General features: G+C 44.3%; 2 long non-coding RNA genes and 1 pseudogene across 7 annotated transcripts; 2 read left to right on the top strand and 1 right to left on the bottom strand.

The window, feature by feature from the left end:
- Window positions 1-1,536: 1,536 nt before the first annotated feature.
- Window positions 1,537-5,537, bottom strand: LOC122228617. 3 transcript variants are annotated; one of them, XR_006206685.1, is made up of 3 exons: window positions 5,458-5,537; window positions 3,615-3,726; window positions 1,537-2,067 (listed from the first exon to the last, which is right to left on the bottom strand). It is a non-coding gene; the product is annotated as an uncharacterized LOC122228617 (long non-coding RNA). The 3 variants fall into 3 exon arrangements; XR_006206684.1 differs by having other exon boundaries at window positions 3,615-3,734; window positions 5,462-5,529; XR_006206686.1 differs by lacking the exon at window positions 5,458-5,537 and adding an exon at window positions 4,301-4,489.
- Window positions 3,286-10,999, top strand: LOC122228616. Of its 4 annotated transcripts, XR_006206681.1 has the most exons (4): window positions 5,678-5,901; window positions 6,207-6,616; window positions 7,165-7,901; window positions 10,777-10,999. It is a non-coding gene; the product is annotated as an uncharacterized LOC122228616 (long non-coding RNA). The 4 variants fall into 4 exon arrangements; XR_006206683.1 differs by lacking the exon at window positions 5,678-5,901 and adding an exon at window positions 3,286-3,486 and having other exon boundaries at window positions 6,207-7,901; XR_006206680.1 differs by having other exon boundaries at window positions 5,673-5,901; window positions 6,207-7,901.
- Window positions 11,000-11,527: 528 nt separating this feature from the next.
- LOC122225961 lies at window positions 11,528-17,867 on the top strand (annotated as a pseudogene).
- Window positions 17,868-18,210: the final 343 nt, after the last annotated feature.

Genomic DNA, 18,210 nt, shown 5'->3' on the forward strand with positions numbered 1-18,210 from the left:
GGGAAAAAAACAGTCTCTTCAATAAATGGTGTTGGGAAAATTGGACAGTTACATGCAAAAGAATGAAACTGGACCACTTTCTTATACCATGTACAAAAATAAACTCAAAATGGATTAAAGGCCTAAGTGTGAGACTTGAAACCATAAAATTCCTAGAAGAAAACATAGGCAGTGACCCCTTTGACATCAGATGTAGAAATATTTTTCTAGATATGTCTCCTTTAGCAAGGGAAACAAAAGCAAAATTAAACTATTGGGACTACACCAAAATAAAAAGCTTTTACTCAGTGAAGGAAATCATCAACAAAACAAAATGACAATCTACTGAATGGGAGAAAATATTTTGCAAATTATGTATCCAATAAGGAGCTTAATATTGATAATATATAAAGAACTTATACAACTCAACACCAAAAAACCATATAATCAAATTAAAAAATGGGCAGAGGATATGAATAGTCATTTTTCCAAAGATGTCCAACAGACACATGAAAAGATACTCAACATCATTCACTATCAGGGAAATGCAAATCAAAACCAAAATGAGATATCACTTCACACTCGTCAGAATGGCTAAAATGAAAAACACAAGAACTAACAAGCGTTGGCGAGGGAGGATGTGGAGAAAAAGGAACCCTAGTGTGTGGTGATGGAAATGTAAGCTGGTACAGCTACTGTGGAAAACAGCATGGAAATTCCTCAAAATTTAAAAATAGAACTACCGATATGATCTAATAATTCCACTACTGGGTATTTACTCAAAGAAAACAAAAGCACTGATTTGAAAAGATACGCACCCTATGTTTATTGCAGTACTATTTATAATAGCCAAATTATGGAAGCAGCCCAAGTGTCCATCCACAGAGGAATGGAGAAAGAAGATGTGGTACAGGGGTGCCTGGGTGGTTCATCGGTTGAACATTTGATTCTTGCTTTCGGCTCAGGTCATAATCTCAGGGTCATGGGATTGAGCCCTGTGTGTGGCTCTGTGCTGAGCACTGAATGTGGAGCCTGCTTAGGATTCTCTGCCTCTACCCCTCTCCCTGACTCTTGCGCTTTCTCTCTCTCTCTCTCTCTCAAAAAAAAAAAAAAAAAAAAAAAGGATATGTATATACAATGGAATATTACTCAGCCTTAAAAAGAACAAAATCTTGCCATTTGCAAAAACATGGGATGGAGCTACAGGATATAATGCTAAGTGCAATAAATCAGAGGAAGACAAATACCATATGATTTCACTCATATGTGGAATTTAGGAAACAAAACAAACAGAAAAAGAAAGACTCTTTTTTTAAAAAAATTCTTTAATTTTTTATTTATTTTTTAGAGAGATAGATCACAAGCACGGAGGGGCAGAGAGAGCAGGAGACATAGAATCTGAAGCAGGCTCCAGGCTCTGAGCTGTTAGCACAGAGCCCGACACAGGGCTTGAACTCACAGACTGTGAGATCATGACCTGAGCTAAAGTCAGATGCTTAACTGACTGAACCACCCAGGCACCCCCCAAAAACCCAGATTCTTAACTATAGAGAACAAACTGGCAATTGCTAGAGGGATGGTGGGTGGGGGGATGGGTCAAGTAGGTAAAGCGGATTGAGAGTACACTTATCGTGATAAGCACTGAGAAATGTATAGAATTGTTGAATCATTATATCGTACACCTGAAATTAACATAATACTGTACTTTAATTATACTTGAATTAAAAAAAATAGCTGGGTATAGAGCCTGAGAAACCACATTTGAGACAAATTCCCCAGATTTTCATGCAAAGGAAAAACCCCACCATTAAGCAAACAACTTGAGGTGATGACCCCCAAAGCCCTAACTGCAGTAAGAGTGACTCAGCTGAAGCAGGCAAGTCCTTTGTTCATGGTGGTCTTTCAATGGTAGTGTCCCTGTTTGTAGGAAAGAGCGTTTCACCTGATTTGGGAAACAAAGGAAAACACTGCTTCCCTAGTATGGGTCTTTGGCTCCTTCTGTTCCATTTTTTTTTCCTTCTGCTCTGTTAGGTGATCTCAGCTCTCATATGGATCATTTCTTCATGAAGTCTTCTGTTATTGTCTTCTCTTGGTGAAAGAGAGAACAGAGATTAGTCTGGATCTCCATAGTTCTAGGCTTTTTGCTAAGCCACCTCGGTGGGCTGAAAGAAATCATGATTGATAAAAGTCAGGTCAAAAAAGAGGATTCCAGAGGAGCATGAGATCGTTAGAGCAACCCCTCATGGGAGATAGAACAATGGCATGGTTAATGTCAGATCTATTCAGATGGGGAGGACTTATCAACTAACTATGCAGAGGATGCTGTGAGAGGAGGATGAGGACCATCCAGAGGAGTGTGAGACCAAAGAAAAAATGGATTAAATGAAGATAGAAACAAATGGGTTTTTAATTGGGTGGGGAGGAGGATATTTACTGTTGAGATAGAGTCTCTGGAGAATCCTATCTGTAGTCAGAAGCTTCATTAGCACCCAGGACAATTAAGAGGGCTTGATTACAGAGCAGGAGCCTCAACAGCCAGAGCTTAGAGCCTGAGGCACTGCTTGCAGTCCGAGCTCCAACAAAATTGCCAGTTAATTGGCGTTACAAGCATAGAAGTAGAATATAAGGAGAGCTTCCTATCCAGGGAGGTTCTTTCCTTTGGCTGTCTAGCCAAGCCAACACCCAATGCAACGGCTCTAAAAGTGTACACTCTGGCCTTTGCTTATTTTAATAGCCATCTGCAGTCTTCTGGTACCTTTCTGCCCAAACTGCCAACCAACCACCTTAAAAAATCTACAATACTACTGCTTGTTCAATCCTCTATATACAAGTACAATATCTTTCACCTCCTCCCCTCCATTTTCGAGGACTGATATAAAGTCATCCCTCATTCTCTTAACCAAAACAGATTTTATGGCTTTTTCCTCTGATAAAAAATTAGAGTTTTAGATATTTCTTCTTCTTCTTTGAGTCCTCTCCAGTTTTTAAATTTTCACACTCTTCAAAAAAATACTAAATGTAATATTCTACTTAATGATGACTAATGAATCCAGTAAAAGGTTTTATCCCCCTGACTTCTGATATTCTTCTTGATATACTCCAATACTATTGTCCTTTTCCTCACAGTGGACTATATTGATGTTTCATTTAAATTGAGGTCAGTTTTGACCTTCTAATGTCTCACTTCCCACTACCACTTCTGCCTGTGGGATGCTTTTGTGTTTGCTTTGTTTTTTTGTTTGCATGGATGTTATTCTTATACTTGTTTGTTTTACATTTCATTTGGCTGCCTAAGGTCACTTTACAATTAATCTCCTTTAAGATAGTGGCGGTCACCCATTTTGATGATGACCTGCACATCTGATGACATTCTTTTATTCTTTTATTCAGGTCACCAATACACCGAACGTGACAGGGCTCAGGAGGAATCTTGACTGATTTGCTGGAGGGAGGTTGCCACAAAGCCCCTGGATGTGGTCCAAGAATGTTACCTTTCTATAGAGCATGGTAAAATCTGGCCCTTGGGTATTTGGGGCGTAACCCATGCTCCGCATGTGAGTGGTGTTTAGTGATGTTGCCACTGAGCTTGTCAAGGGATGCTCGAGTGTGGCAGGGGAGGGACTTATCTGACCCACCTTGTCTCTCCGTTCTAACTGAGGTTGAAGCCTGAGACTGAGGAGGATGTCCTGGAGTAACCATCTGTCTCTGTGGCTCTGCTGCTAGACTGTTGGTACCACATGTTTGATCCTGAGTGCCTCCACACGTGCAGCAAAATGATTTTTAAAAAGCGAAGGCAGAAAGACAAGGGAAAATCACTTTTGAAAGTTGTGCCTTACTCTACCCTGCTCCACATCTAGCTATGCTGTGCTATTGCATTGTGAAATGTCTCAAACACATTTCTGAACTCTCTTCTCCAGTAATAATGGGACCTGCCATTGTGTTGGAAAAAGACATTTTTTTAAAAATGTTTATTCATTTTTGAGAGAGAGAGTATGAGCAGGGGAGGGGCAGAGAGAGAGAGAGAAGGATAGAGGATCTGAAATATAGAGGATCTGAGCTGATAGTAGCAAGCCTGGTGGGGGGCTTGAACTTGTGAACAATGAGATCATGACCCGAGCCAAAGTCAGATGCTCAACCGACTGAGCCACCCAGGTGCCCCTAAACATTAACTCATTTAAACCTCCTACTAACTTTGAGGAAGTGTTATTATTGCATCTAGTTTATCAGAAAAGAAGCTGAAGATTACGGAGGCCAAATAATGTATTTGCTCAGGTGTTCAGGTTTTGAGGATGCCACAGGAAATTGCACCCAGACTACTTACCTCTAAATACTAAGGAACATCCCCTGCCCAGAAGATAATGTCTTCCTTTAATGATGACTGCCAATTTTTTAAGTACTCTTTGTATACATGCTATTGAATTCTATCAACTGAAAGTAGATTCAGATTTTTAAAATATTCTTTATATTTAATCTGATAGAATATTAATACCGGAATTACACCAAAACCATCTTCACAAACTCTCCCATTTTAAGATGAAAGAATATAGGTCTGATTTTTTTTCCAGTGGCAAATAATGGGGTTTTTTTGGATAATATATTAGAAATTCTTGATTATAAAAGTAGCATAGTAGATGATCAGCAATCACATACGGTCCTTTAACATTTGTATTTAATGTTCGATTACAAATAGTATTGCCAGCTCTAAGCTCAGCTGATCCCCCTAATGATGAGGTGACTTTATGAGTCAGTTTTCTTAAGGCTCAGAGCCAGTGGGTGGTGGTCGCATTACCAGGGTATTTAGACAGAGAGACTCAGAGCCCGGCTCCCTGATACTTTGTCTCTTCGTCACTTATGCTGGAGTTACTCCTATCCTAGCAACAACAGCCATTAGTGACCAGGCCACATCCCAAATGGCTGTTTTAGAATCGGCATCTGTTCATCCTTTGAGTCCCTCTCTCACTCAAGATTGTCACTGAAACCAGAGGAAAAGGAACAGAGAGACCTATTCACAAGGGCAGAAGTAGGCCTAGTTAGGGTAACCAACTTCAGTGAGGAGGACTTAAAACAAAGCTTTTCAAACATAAGAAGTGATGTTCATGCAGGAATTTAGGGGAGGACCAGATGCTAGCTATGGATCTTGAGAAGAGAAAAGACTTCTGGGAAGAAAGGAGAGAGCCTGTGTTGAGGATGTGAGATGTGTTGGTTTTGAAGCTACTGTCTGTTGGGGCGCCTGGGTGGCTGTTGGCTCATCTGACTTCAGCTCAGGTCATGATCTCAGGATTCATAAGTTTGAGCCCCATGTCAGGCTCTGTGCTGACAACTCGGAGACTGGAGCCTGCTTCAGATTCTGTGTCTCCCTCTCTCTGCCCCTCCCCTGCTCACATGCTCTCTTTCTCTCTCTCTCTCTCAAAAGTAAATAAACATACAATGAATTTGAAGCTACTGTATGTCAGCTTCAAACACTGATTTCCTGAGTACCTACAAACCAGCTCTCTCCCATTTGAGTCTGCTAATGGGAGCACTAGAAGGCAGGAAAATGAGAAGGATTTGCTTCTTCTTGTTTGCTCACTGTTCCTTTTCTACATCACTTCAGCAATAGTGCTTCATCTTGGCAGTTGTTTCCAGTAGTTACAGTTGGCCCCAGATTCTAGTGTTTTCCTCCTATTCCCAGAAGGATTTTCAGTGTGCCCCTTCAGAGATATCCGCGTCAGCAGCCCTGTGCCTCCTGTTCTGAGTCCTGGCGGCAAACGGGTGCCTCTTCAGAGCTCTTGCAGCAGTGTGGTGATGTCCCCTCTGGATCTCAGCGCTGCAAGGTTTTGTTTAGACTCTGGAGGTTCTACCAAAGGTGGACTTCCCCTTCTCCTCAGCTGCAAGCTTTGCAGGGTCCCTCCTTCGAATTCCTGAGGAGCCAGCCTCAGCCAGGTACTGAGCCTCCTCCCAAAGGTTTGGGTCCTGATTCTGGGGGCTTTGTCCCCTCTGATTGCCTGAGGTAACAGCAATGGCTAGACGGCAGCTTCACCTCACAGCTCCAGGTTCCAGCTTCACGGGGCCTCTCTTCCAAGCGTCCAGACTTTACAATCCCTTTATATATATTCTTTCTGGTTTTCCGGCCCTAGGTATGGGAGCTATTTCCTGCTCTTTCTAGCTATGTTAATTTGGTGTTGGCTTTTTGATTGTTGAGCCTCCAATATCTGTTGAATTCATTCCACCTGGTTTCTGTTTCCCAGAGAGCTGCTCATCTCAGTAGTCAATGCCTGGGCCAAAGCTGTGCGACTCGAAGAATGATCACCTGAGCTCCTCCCATCGGATCGTTTAGCTATCTCCTACTTTCTTACGTAGGAAAAGGAGCATCCTCAGGAAACCTCATCCACCACATGGTTTTCCAAGATAGCTATCACTGGGGGAGAACAAAACCACACTATTTCTGCAGGAGAACAGACAATGACAATCCACGTTCTATTTTTGACAGTCCAGAGTGCTACATGTGTGGTCAGTCTCGAAGTGACTATTATACAGCACTGGGCGAGTGGGGATGCCTGTGTGCCCTCCCTGGGTCTGGGTGCTTCTGTGAGTGCTCCAGGATCACTGTCCTTGACTTGAGCTCTCAGGGCTGGGGCATTGACCCTAAGCTGGAAAGGTAAGCCAGCAGGCCCTCTTTGGTGATGGGTGAGAGCGTGTCCATCTAGGCTGCCAAATTCTGAGATTCAACAAGGGCTTGGTCTTAATGTTACATCTGCTGGCCCATAAATGCTCACGCCCCAGCTTTGGGGCAGTGGTTGGTCAGACTCCCACTCCCTCCCAGCCCCCATCCTTTAACATAGGAACTTCTGTGGAGAAATAGCTCTCTTGTGATGGCACTCAGGTCCCCTTGGAGTTCCACTTCCCGACCAACCCATCAAGGATTCTGAGGATTCCATCTTTCTTTTGGCATTTCATTGAAGAGACAAGGAGAAAAAAAGAAAAAAAAAGGGAGAGAGAGAGAGAGAGACAAGAAGAACTAGCCATTTTCATGTCCAGTGTGCAAATGCTCCTAAAACTGTAGCTGCAAAGGGTAAAAAGGGAAAAGGTGGGCAGAAGAGAGCAAAGAACAGGAGTGTGAGAGAAGATGAGTTAGAGAAAGAAACAGAGGAAAGGAGTTGGAGCAGGGGTTGGGATGCTTTTAAATACAGTGTCGCCTCTTTTCAGATCCAAATGGCATTTTCTGCTGTCAAGGTCCACATGAGACCATCAGAAGAGTGGTATGGCTCCCCCATCCGGGAGGCCCAGGACCTGGGTCTGGCGCTTTCTTGCTTGTGTCTGTTGTGTGCAGCCTCCTGCGAACTACTGTGGTTTGGCTCTGTTCTGCCATCCTCCGTCTTTGCCTGCAGCTGCGTCTAGAAGCTAAGTGCAGAGGAGCAAAGTGACTCCCTTCAGGATGGTTTCCAGGCAGCTTCTAAACATACATCTCTTTTGCTGTCCAACTCTACTTTCTTCCTTTCCCCACTCGTGCTCCCTCAGGCTACAGGGACAACAGAGAAGACAGAGCCTCCCTGGTTTGCCTACACGGTCTCACTGTCCTGCAGCCCGATTCCAGGACTGGCCTTCTCGCTGTACCCATGGAGCTGCCTGTTGGGGACTGTGAGCTCTCACCCCTCTCAGCTGGGTTCAGAAGGCCTCAATTTATTCTCAGCCCTGCCACCATTTTCTTTGTAGTCTCAACTTCCTCTGCTGTTAAGTGGGTCCATACGTGACTCCTTTATTTCCTACCACCAAGTGCTCAAAGTGTCCCTGACTTCATCTTGGATTTCCAAGGACAAACTAAAGGAACTATTTTATGACCAGCCCTGTCCACTTTGGGACCCAGGCCTGCCATGGACCAATGATCTCTCTCTAGCACTCCTCCTCTGGGAAGTCCCTGTGCTCCAGGTGTCATCAGGACTCAGGTAGAGCAGCCCAAGGTTTTCCTTGTTTCCTCCTCTGACCTGTCCTCCTCCATCTTCAAGGTTGGTTGTAGTCATTCAAAGGCATAACCTTTAGCACTCTGCTCCAGATGACAAGCGTGGTCCATCCATTCGTCATTGCTCTATAGGACCCACTGCTGGAATATGCCATGACTTATTTCCCCTTTGTCCTATTGATGGGCCCTCATGTAGCTTCTAATTTTTGACCTTAACCCACTGTGCCACAATGACTATTCTACTAAATGTCATCTGATGAAATAGTATGATTTTCCATTGGAGGCCCCTTCTAGGTCTTCTGTGGTATTTTTTTTTAATGTTTATTTATTTTTGACAGAGAGAGAGAGAGAGAGAGAGAGTGAGCATGAGTGGGGGAGGGGCAGAGAGAGAGGGAGACAGAATCTGAAGCAGGCTCCAGGCTCTGCGCTGTCAGCACAGAGCCCGACGTGGGGCTCGAACCCACAGACCACGAGATCATGACCTGAGCTGAAGTCAGACGCTCACCTGACTGAGCCACCCAGGTGCCCCTTCTGTGGTATTTTGATATGTCTCTTACATTCTTTGAAGTCTTCCTTGGCTACGATGGTCTAGACAAAGCCCATCTTGACAATGATCTAAATGAGCGGCCCCAGGGTCAGGTGAAGGCTAAAAGCAGTGTTCACTGACCCTGTGCCAGTTTTCCCACCATCTAGCCAGCATTCCAACACCACACAATAGTGTTCTCATACTAGCACTGGAGGGGATCCAGTGGGCCCATTTAGGGGCTGCCTGATTTGTCATAGGGGCAGGGTTTTCTTTACCTTGAGTTGATTATTTGAGCACAGGAGCTGAAGTAAAAAGCTTGTACTACAGCCAGTGCAAGTTTACCTGAGCCTCATTAAAAAGCAGGATCACAAATTATGTATGCAGACTGAGTGCATTTTGCTTAGCATTGGCTAATGATAATCCAGAAGTGGAAATGGCTTCCTAACTTTCCACAGACCCCAACAGGACATAACTGACTTTTTCTGGGCCGCCCTGTAGGTTTGCAGAGACAGGGCCCAGATTCTGCTCATGAGACAGGTAGCCCTCAGAGTTGAGAGACTAACCAGGCTGCTACTTCCTGAAGCTTTCGAGGGTAAGATTGTGTTTGTTTGTTGCCTGGCTTCTGGAAGTCTCAGTTCACAGGACTAGAGTATCTGGCAGCATCCACTGAGGTTTGATCTGCAGACAGAAAATGGAAGAAACCTCAATGAGAATCTTTTAGTCTTTATCCTACTGATGGCTGGAGTGAGAGCCATGCAGTCCTAAAGACCAAGACCAAGAACACAGTGAGAGGCTGTAGAAAACAGGCTGAGTGGTGAGCAGCAGCCTGGAAGGGGAAAGCATTACTGGTAAATTCGAGGATAAGTTCCCTCCTGTGATGCAGGACTCCATGTTCACTGCCAGGAGTTGGTGATATCCTGCTCACAGCTTCTGCAGACTGGGTAGCCGAATCCCTACCACTCTTTCCTCAGCTGCCAGTTTGCTCTCCAGACCTTTTTTTTATTTTACATTTTTTAACTTTAGAGAGTGGGGGAGGAGTAGAGGGGCAGAAGGAGACAGAGAATCCTAAGCAGGCTCCACATTCAGCACAGAACCCAATGTGGGGCTCGATCCCACGACCCTGAGATCATGACCTGAGCCGAAATCAAGAGTCAGACGCTTAACCGACTGAGCCACCCAGGTTTCCCTCCAGATCCTTCTTTTCTAAAGAAAGTGATGGCCTTCTCCCTTTTGCAGGAGGAAGAGAGGTGCTTAATCTTGAATATGCACATTTACAAACAGCCTGTTACATTTTACAGAGAACACACCTCTTCATTAGATTTTCCTTTCTATTTAAAGAGAAGGGAAAGGAGTCAAAAAAGAGCCCAAGAATGTAAACGCTTAGTTGGCCTTTAGAGATCAAATAAGTCCAGTTCCATCATCCACAGATTAGGGGACAGTGGTTTGAGGAGGCTGAGGGAGTAGCTAAGGACACACAACCATTTGGTGAGAAACGAGAGTCTGGTAGAAGAGACATGAAAGGCTCCAGTCTGGAAGGAGCCAACAGTCATGAGAGGCACTGGGTCACCTTTGTGGGGACAAGGAGTAAGCCTTCACAGAAGTCTTGTGTTCTTTTGGAGAGGTTCAGAAGAGAAAGGAATCATCAGAGAAAGCAAAAAAGAATTGGCAAAAGGATTAGCCTAAACCATGTCTACCAAATTTTTACCCAGAGATCAATATTCTCCAACGGGACTTTATATCTCATTACACTGTAGGAACATTCTAAGAATAGCATGAAAAACTTCAGCTGTTGCATTTTAAGCCATCTCTCTCTCCTGTCATCCTCTGGATTATTCATCAGACAGTGGTTTCTTCTTAAGTTTCTTATGGCATGATAAAGGACAGCATAGAGATAAAAATGCTTTCATATGTTTCAATTCCTATTTAGAGAATTGTTGAGGCAAGTAAGTCCTCATAGTTCTCTTTTAAAATATGCCTAAATAAAACTTTCTTTCTTTCTTTCTTTCTTTCTTTCTTTCTTTCTTTCTTTCTTTCTTTCTTTTAAGAAAACATTTTAAATCCATGTTTTTCAAGCTATGTTCTCAATTCATGGGTGGATTAGGAAATCAACTTAGTACAAAATTATGAAAGTTCATTGCACATGGTAAGGGTAAATATAATTTTGCAAAATTTTAACTATTTACATGTATGAACTGAATCACAGTGTAATATGTGTTTCTTATTGTGAGTTGTGGTCAAGCAAATGTAAGGAGCATGCTTCTAGAAGAAGGATATCTGTACAGGAAACACTATTGACATGGTTCATCTGTTGCTTTTCCACTGATCCTTGTTCCAGGCTCTCTCACCATCACCCCTGAGAGGCGAATGCAAACTGCATAAAGGGCCTGATTTTCAGTCTCTGCTGTGAATGAGATGCACACTGCGGGGTGGTTTGTAGCTGGCTTATCTGCAATGCTAAACAAGTCTTATTCCTGGCTGTTTGTTAAAAGCATCTGTGGAGAATTTAGAACTCTATGCCAAGCCCCATCCCAGATCAAATAAATCTGAATTTCTAATGATAAGTTTTGATATCCATTTTTAAAACCCCTCAGGTGAATATAAGTTGCAGCCAAGATTGAGAACACAAATTCCTTAACCTCACCCTTTCCTTGGCTTTGCCTTCTGTCTTTCCCGCGATAGCACGAAGATAATGCTCTGCCTCTGACAACAAATTATTCTCTCCCTTAGGGCCATGGCTGTCTTAACAATTCTTGTTTCACCTTCCTGCATCTCTGTGCATGTTTATAAAACTGGCCCATGGACTTCCTTTATCCAAAGCTAAATCATACCTAAGTCCTCTTTCACGCCTTCAAGATTCAAGTGAGTTGCATTTTGCTGTATTGAAAACTTGACATAACAAAGGCAAAGTACAAAAGAATGACAGTAGGAGGGTACACAGAGCAAGCAGTAAGGAGACAAAGAGGGGGACAGGTGGGGGTAGAGATGGACAGTGGAAGGACACAAACCGGAGTATGAGCAAATTGTGGGATGTTCATAGAACAGTACTCAACCATAAAAAAGGAACTACTAACTGATAGTTCAACAACATGGATGGATTTCAAAAGTGTTATGACAAGCTAAAGAAGCAGGTTGGAAAGCAATAAATACTTTGTGGTTCCCTGGATATGTAGCGGGTGGGGAGTAGGCTGATGTGATGATGGTGGACTGGTCTCAATCCTTGACTTCTTCAAAATAGCGTGTGACCTGGTCATTGTAATAGTACAACTAAGCAGAATTGCAGTCTGGTCCCAAATTTGATATGGAATGTGTTTTCCAAAGCAATTCTCATTCATTCATTCATTCATTCATTCATTCATTCTTCTGTTGTTTCTTATTTCCTCCATTGCTCTCCTCTCCCTGAACCCACAATTACCCATCTTAACAGGCGGTTCGGGCACACCTGAGATAGTTTTCTCCCTGTCATAGCCCCCTCTGACCTCAAAAGTTGCTGAACCTATAGGAGCCCAGGTGGAGTGTTGGAAGCCCACCTCTTCCCTTTTCCATTTTCTTGGCACTGGGTGGTTGAGAATGAACCTCTTGAGGCTCTCCTCTTGAATATTGGTCTTCAGTTGCCCATCATTCTTGGAGGGAACTCTCCTGTGTATATAATTCTCCCTGAAGCCCCAGAGTTAAAGCCCTCATTGGCTCTCCCTGGGAAAGAGGGACAGACTATCAGAGGTAAGGACACTTAAGACATCTGATGCTCCAGGTCTTGAAACCCTGCCCTCTCCATCTATTTCTGGACTGACTTCCCTCCAGTACACACTCTCAAGTCCTCCAGGTGACAACAGCTTCCAACGAGGCCATCAGATGCAGCTATGGAGCACGTGGAAGACCTACGACAGCACAGGTCTAGAACCTAATGCTAAGGAGAAACCTAACTCCAGGTCAGGATTGCCATGAACTCTGACCAACAGTTCCTCTTTAGGCCTAGATATGGGGGCTCTTACTTTCAGTTAGAGCATTTGTGAATCAGATGAACATGTCAGGAATTGGGGGTGTCTGAGGGCAGGTTTAGTAAAAGCAGACCCTGAGGTGAGGATTTACATGCACGTGATTTATTAAGACAGTCCTCCCTGAGCATCTGGAATAGAGTGAGGGAAGGAGGAAAGCAAAGGGAGGAAACCAAGAAAGATTTCAGTCAGTCTCATTGACAGTAGGTTGGTGTGATACTCAGGAGAACTCTGGAATTTGTTGTGCCTCAGAGTTGTCCCAGTCCCAGGCGACTGTCTCACTTCTTCCCACCCTGCACCTTTAAGCTTTCCATTGCACAGAGTTCTCAAGCGCAAAGTCCTTATAGTTTGCAATGGCTCTCCCTTTGCCCATCAACACATTGCACCTCATGCTTCAACCATGGCAAATAAACTGTGGCGCCAATATGGAACGCGTCAAGAGAAACTGCAGCTTTCAAACTTAGCCCCTTTCTGAAATATTTCCTATTTTCCTAAGAAATAACCCCATCTGCCTTTGTGCCTTCACTATACCCTAGACAATTTTTGTCACTATGCTTACAGTGCTTCCTTGGTTTTTGAAGTCATGTTACCACTGGCGTGAGGACTTCTTGAAGGCAGAGGCTCTCCTTTACTCATCCATGACACTTCAGTGGCTCTCCCTGTCCAGCATTCAGAGCCTGATTTCACTCAATCACTAAGATTGATTAGAACAGTGGCAACTGTTAGCCTTATCCCCACTCAGTCTGGAAACCAAATGGCTGCCAAACCTGTAAACCTTCCCATTTGTGTGACTCATAAGGATGGAAATACCTTCACTTTGTTCTGATTTACTGGTTTTGTTCTCTCTCTGAATGTCCTGTGCTCACGGGTGTATGCCTGGTGACTATAAGCTAATAAAGGGTGATCAACACAGCATCTTATGTGTTTATGGGCGTAATAAATGTGCTACTAATAACAGACTCTCCTGTGGCTCCGAGGCAGGGTGAGGAGAGATAAGTAACAGTACAGTTACATCTGAAACAAAACAGAGCTCAAAGTGCACACAGCACACAGAGATGGAAGAGGCTGACAGGATGCCAGCTCTGCCTATTCTAGATTCTCCAGGAAGCAAATGCTGACTAGGATTAAATGTGCAAGGGCTTTATTAGGGAAAACACCTGTGTGAAAGAAAATAGGAACATACTCAGGGAGGATGGCAAGGCCTTTAGGCCACAAAGCAAATCTGAATACAAGAGAAAAGGAGAGAAGGCTGGGGGGAGGGGCCCAAGACTCAGCCACGATTTATAAATTCATCACGGAGTCAATGAGCCAAAGTCAGCCAACAAAGAGTCCTGTGTTGCCCAAGGAATGGGGCTGTCTTAGCATCCCCACTGCGCCCAGCTATTGGCAGGGAGCAGTGCATGGGAGGTGTGGTCTCAGAGACCATTTTAAAGCCTAGCAACGGGGGCCCTTGGTCAATTAAGCTCCATGTATTAAGAAGGTCTGCAAGGCAAATCCTCATGGCCAAACCCTGAAGTAAGACCTCACAAAAGCATTAGTGACTGACAAATATGTGGGATAGAAAAAAGAATAATGGTAAAACTGTTGTGTCTCCTTCCAACCGGAAGGTTTCATTAATATGAAAGCTACTGTCACTCCAATTTCTTTTGCTCAACCTCCACTTTGAGCTCCATGTGGCAATAAGGAAGAAGTGGACCCAAGAGCCACAGATGTGATCACCTCTGTGCCCTGGGCTGACCTCGTGAGAAAAGCCATCTTGTCAACAGCATCTTGATTAAAATGATCCTTTTTCTGATAAGTATGTCTTGGTTTCTTGCTCACGCCTTGATGGTAGGTGAGCGTGCCCAACAGTAACTAAGACAAAGGGCTGGCTCACACTGCAGGAGAGAAAGAGAGAAGACTGGAGAGGGGAAGACCTAACCAAACATCCCTCCATTAAAACAAAACAGAAGCTAACCACATAAGGAGATTGGGTTGCTGAGGGCAATGTCCACATCCTTGTGAAGACAGGGGAGATTGGATTGAGAAGGAAAGCTGAGAGGATAAGGTCTGAGAAATCCCTCCCGAGAAAGTAAAGATTTAGTCCGCAGTGATTGGAGAAGGCAAAAAACTGATGCATATCAAGTGGAACAGTAATGCATGTAAAAGCATTTTGCAATTATAAAGCACTGCCAAACACAAGAGATCTCAAGTATGAGATGCACTGCCATTATTAATTTGGTGATTTTTCTGTAGACTATCACAATGCTTTCAACCACCAGATGAGACAGATTTTATTATTAGGGTGTTAGGAGGTGAAGAATTTGAGAATGGCTTAAATACCTGAGAGCCCACATTGTTTGCCTCAAGCAAAACACAAAATAATAGTGGCAATCCAGACCCTACCACAGATGGTGGACAAGCAGCTATAAGTAATACAGTGAAGACCCATGAAATCTGATTTGAATCTTTGGGGCCAGATGTTTTTAAGATGTCAGGATTTGTTATTTTTTTAAGGAAAGTAATACAGAGTACAGTCTTTATATTCTATAACCCCTCCAGTGAGGACTGGGATTGTATCCTATGATCAGGTATACTGGAGTCTCTAAATGTAGGTACCATTTGTCTTGCCCTAGTCACTTGCAGCTCATGAAATGAGGGCCACTTTATTTGGAGGCTTTATCTGAAAGGACAATCTTCCTGGAAATGCAAGCTCTTCTGTCGCTTCTCTTTCTGGTTCTATGAAAACTACTGTCACTCCTTTTGTTCTACCTTCAGTCTGAGCTTTTGAAGCTGGGATTGAGAGGATCTGAGAGCCTTCTCAGAATTCCTTGGAGTGCTCTGATGAGCCCAGATTGGGAAGGGGATAAAGAAGAGGAGAATTTGGCTTCTTAGCACTTGGGAGCTGTCAGCAAGAAGGTGAGCCCAGTCACCGCCCACACTGACATTAAGATCTAAGGCAAAGCTGGGGGCGCCTGGGTGGCTATTTGTTAAGTGTCGGACCCATCTGCTCAGGGCATGGTCTCGTGGTTCGTGGGTTCAAGCTCTGTGTGGGGCTTTGCACTGACAGAACGGAGCCTGCTTGGGATTCTTTCTCTCCCTCTCTCTTTGCCCCTCCCCTATTCGCTCTTGCTCTCTCAAAATTAATAAACTTAAAAAAAAGATCTAAGGCAAAGGTGGAGGAGGATCACTATTGGTATCTGAGGTGGAGCTGCTCACTAGGGACATATAATGGCCCCTAGTCACCTTGCACTTATCTGGGTTCAGTGAAATAAGAGTGAAAGCTGAGTTCCAGGAAAGTGAATTTAGTATGCAGGCATCAGGGGATGTGCCAGGTACATTTGTAGGAGATTGGTGAGGGTTGCAGGGAGCTGCTGAAGTAGTGCGGGTGCCCTTGTGATAAACTCCTGATAAAGGTAGTATCCTTGGGGTGCCTGGCTGGCTCAGTCGGTTAAGCCTCTGACTCTTGATTTTGGCTCAGGTCATGTGAATAATCAAATGTTAAATTTAGTTCATGAGATCGAGGCCCATATCAGGCTCTGCACTGACAGTGTGGAGCCTGCTTGGGATCCTCTCTCTTCCTCTCTCTGCACCCCATCCCATGCTCTCTCTCTCAAAAATAAACAAGCATTAAAAAATAATAAAATCAAGTTAGGCCATGACCATTGTAGAGCACATGGGCTTAATTTTTCTCCCTGGCTCAGCTCTCTGAGGCCAATTCTTCTGACTTGCTAATTTAGTCACGTGGCTTACCTTGGTGAACCCATTTGTGTTATCAGTGACCATCCTTTTTATGTGCTCACATACCATCGAGTTAATATCAATTTTTTCCTGGTTTGCAAAAGATCAAAACAAAACTCACTCTTTTTTTTTTTTTTTAATATTTATTTATTTTTGAGAGACAGAGGGAGACAGAGTATGACCAGGGGAGGGGCAGAGAGAGAGGGAGACACAGAATCTGAAACAGGCTCCAGACTCTGAGCTGTCAGCACAGAGCCCGACGCGGGGCTCGAAACCACGGACCGTGAGATCATGACCTGAGCCGAAGTCGGACGCTTAACCGACTGAGCCACCCAGGCGCCCCCAAAACTCACTCTTCTATAGATATTAAAATATATTATTTCCATCATTCTGAAAATTTGACAATTGCTATTCTCCAGGCTTGAGGCAACTCTTGTGATCTTCATGACTTTGAATGACTCCATCGTTCTCTTGGAGTTCACCTGGGTCTGGCAAATGGTCTCCATTAACACTTTCAAATTTTATCCTACTACCTTTTGATGCGTGATAGTTTTTCTGTTCTTTCTAAGCACGTGATGGGGTCAAGGAGTCCCACAGTCCCACTCTCAATAGCTCTAACACTCCCTGAGCCTTTGCAGTCTAGTTGTCTGAAACAGAAATAGCTAAGAGAGGTCACCGCAGACACAGTGGGAAAAGAGGTGTGGAAGGGCCCGTACCACCTTGCTCACCGCCCCCCGATGGGGTCCCATCCGGGCCCTGCAGCTGTGCCAGCACCACACTGGCCCCCAGCTCCCACCTGCAGCGCTCAAGGTCTCAGCCCGCCTGTGTGGAAGTGGGGCAGGATCTCTGGCCACCACCAAACAGGGTGCTGCGGTACTTGGGGCAGACGGAGCACATCCTGCACTGTGGGCTCCAGAAGGATGACCACACAGGTATCAGCATGCTGCTGGTGCTGGGTATGCAGGTGCACTCCAGCCCATGGGATGAATTTCCTCTGCTGACAACCAAACCTGTATTCTAGAAGGGTGTTTTGGAGGAGTTGCTGTGGTTTATCAAGGGATCCACAAACGCTTGGGAACGGTCTTCCAAGGGAGTGAAAATCTGGGACTCAAATGGGTCCTGAGACCTCTTGGACAGCCAGTATTCTGCAACAGAGAAGAAGGGGACTTAGGCCCAGTTTATAATTTTCAATGGAAAATACAAAGATAAGAATTCCGATTATTCTGGTCAAGGAGTAGACCAACTGCAAAAGGTAATTGACACAATCAAAACCAACTGTGATGACAGAAGAATCATCCTGTGTGGGTGGAATCCAAAAGATCTTCCTTTAATGGCTCCTCTCTGCCATTCCCTTTGCCAGTTCTACCTGGAAAATGGTGAGCTGTCCTGCCAGCTATACCGGAGCTCAGGAGACATGGGCCTGGTTGTGCCCTCCAATGTCGCCAGCTATGCCCTGCTCACCTAAAGGATGGTACACACCACAGGCCTGAAGCCCAGTGACTTCATACATACTTTGGGAGATGCACATATTTACCTGAGTCATGTTGAGCTGCTGAAAATGCAGCTTTAGTGAGAACCAAGGCCTTTCCCGAAGCTTAAGATCCTTTGAAAAGTTGAGACAATTGATGACTTCAAGGTTAAAGACTTTCAGGTTGAGGGGTACAATCCTCACCTTACTATAAAAATGGAAATGGCTATGGCACAAAAACACACTCAGATCAATGGAAAAAAATAGAGAACCCAGAAATGGACCCACAAACGGCCAACTAATCTTTGACAAAGCAGGAAAGAATATCCAATGGAATAAAGACAGTCTCTTCAGCAAGTGGTGCTGGGAAAACTGGACAGCGACATGCAGAAGAATGAACCTGGACCCCTTTTTTATACCATACACAAAAATAAACTCAAGATGGATGAAAGATCTAAACATAAGACAGGAAGCCATCAAAATCCTAGAGGAGAAAGCAGGCAAACACCTCTTTGACCTTGGCTGCAGCAACTTCTTATTCAATACACCTCCAGAGGCAAGGGAAACAAAAGCAAAAATGAACTAGTGG

The sequence above is a fragment of the Panthera leo genome, chromosome C1 (assembly GCF_018350215.1).
Source record: "Panthera leo isolate Ple1 chromosome C1, P.leo_Ple1_pat1.1, whole genome shotgun sequence".
Lineage (NCBI taxonomy): Eukaryota > Metazoa > Chordata > Mammalia > Carnivora > Felidae > Panthera > Panthera leo.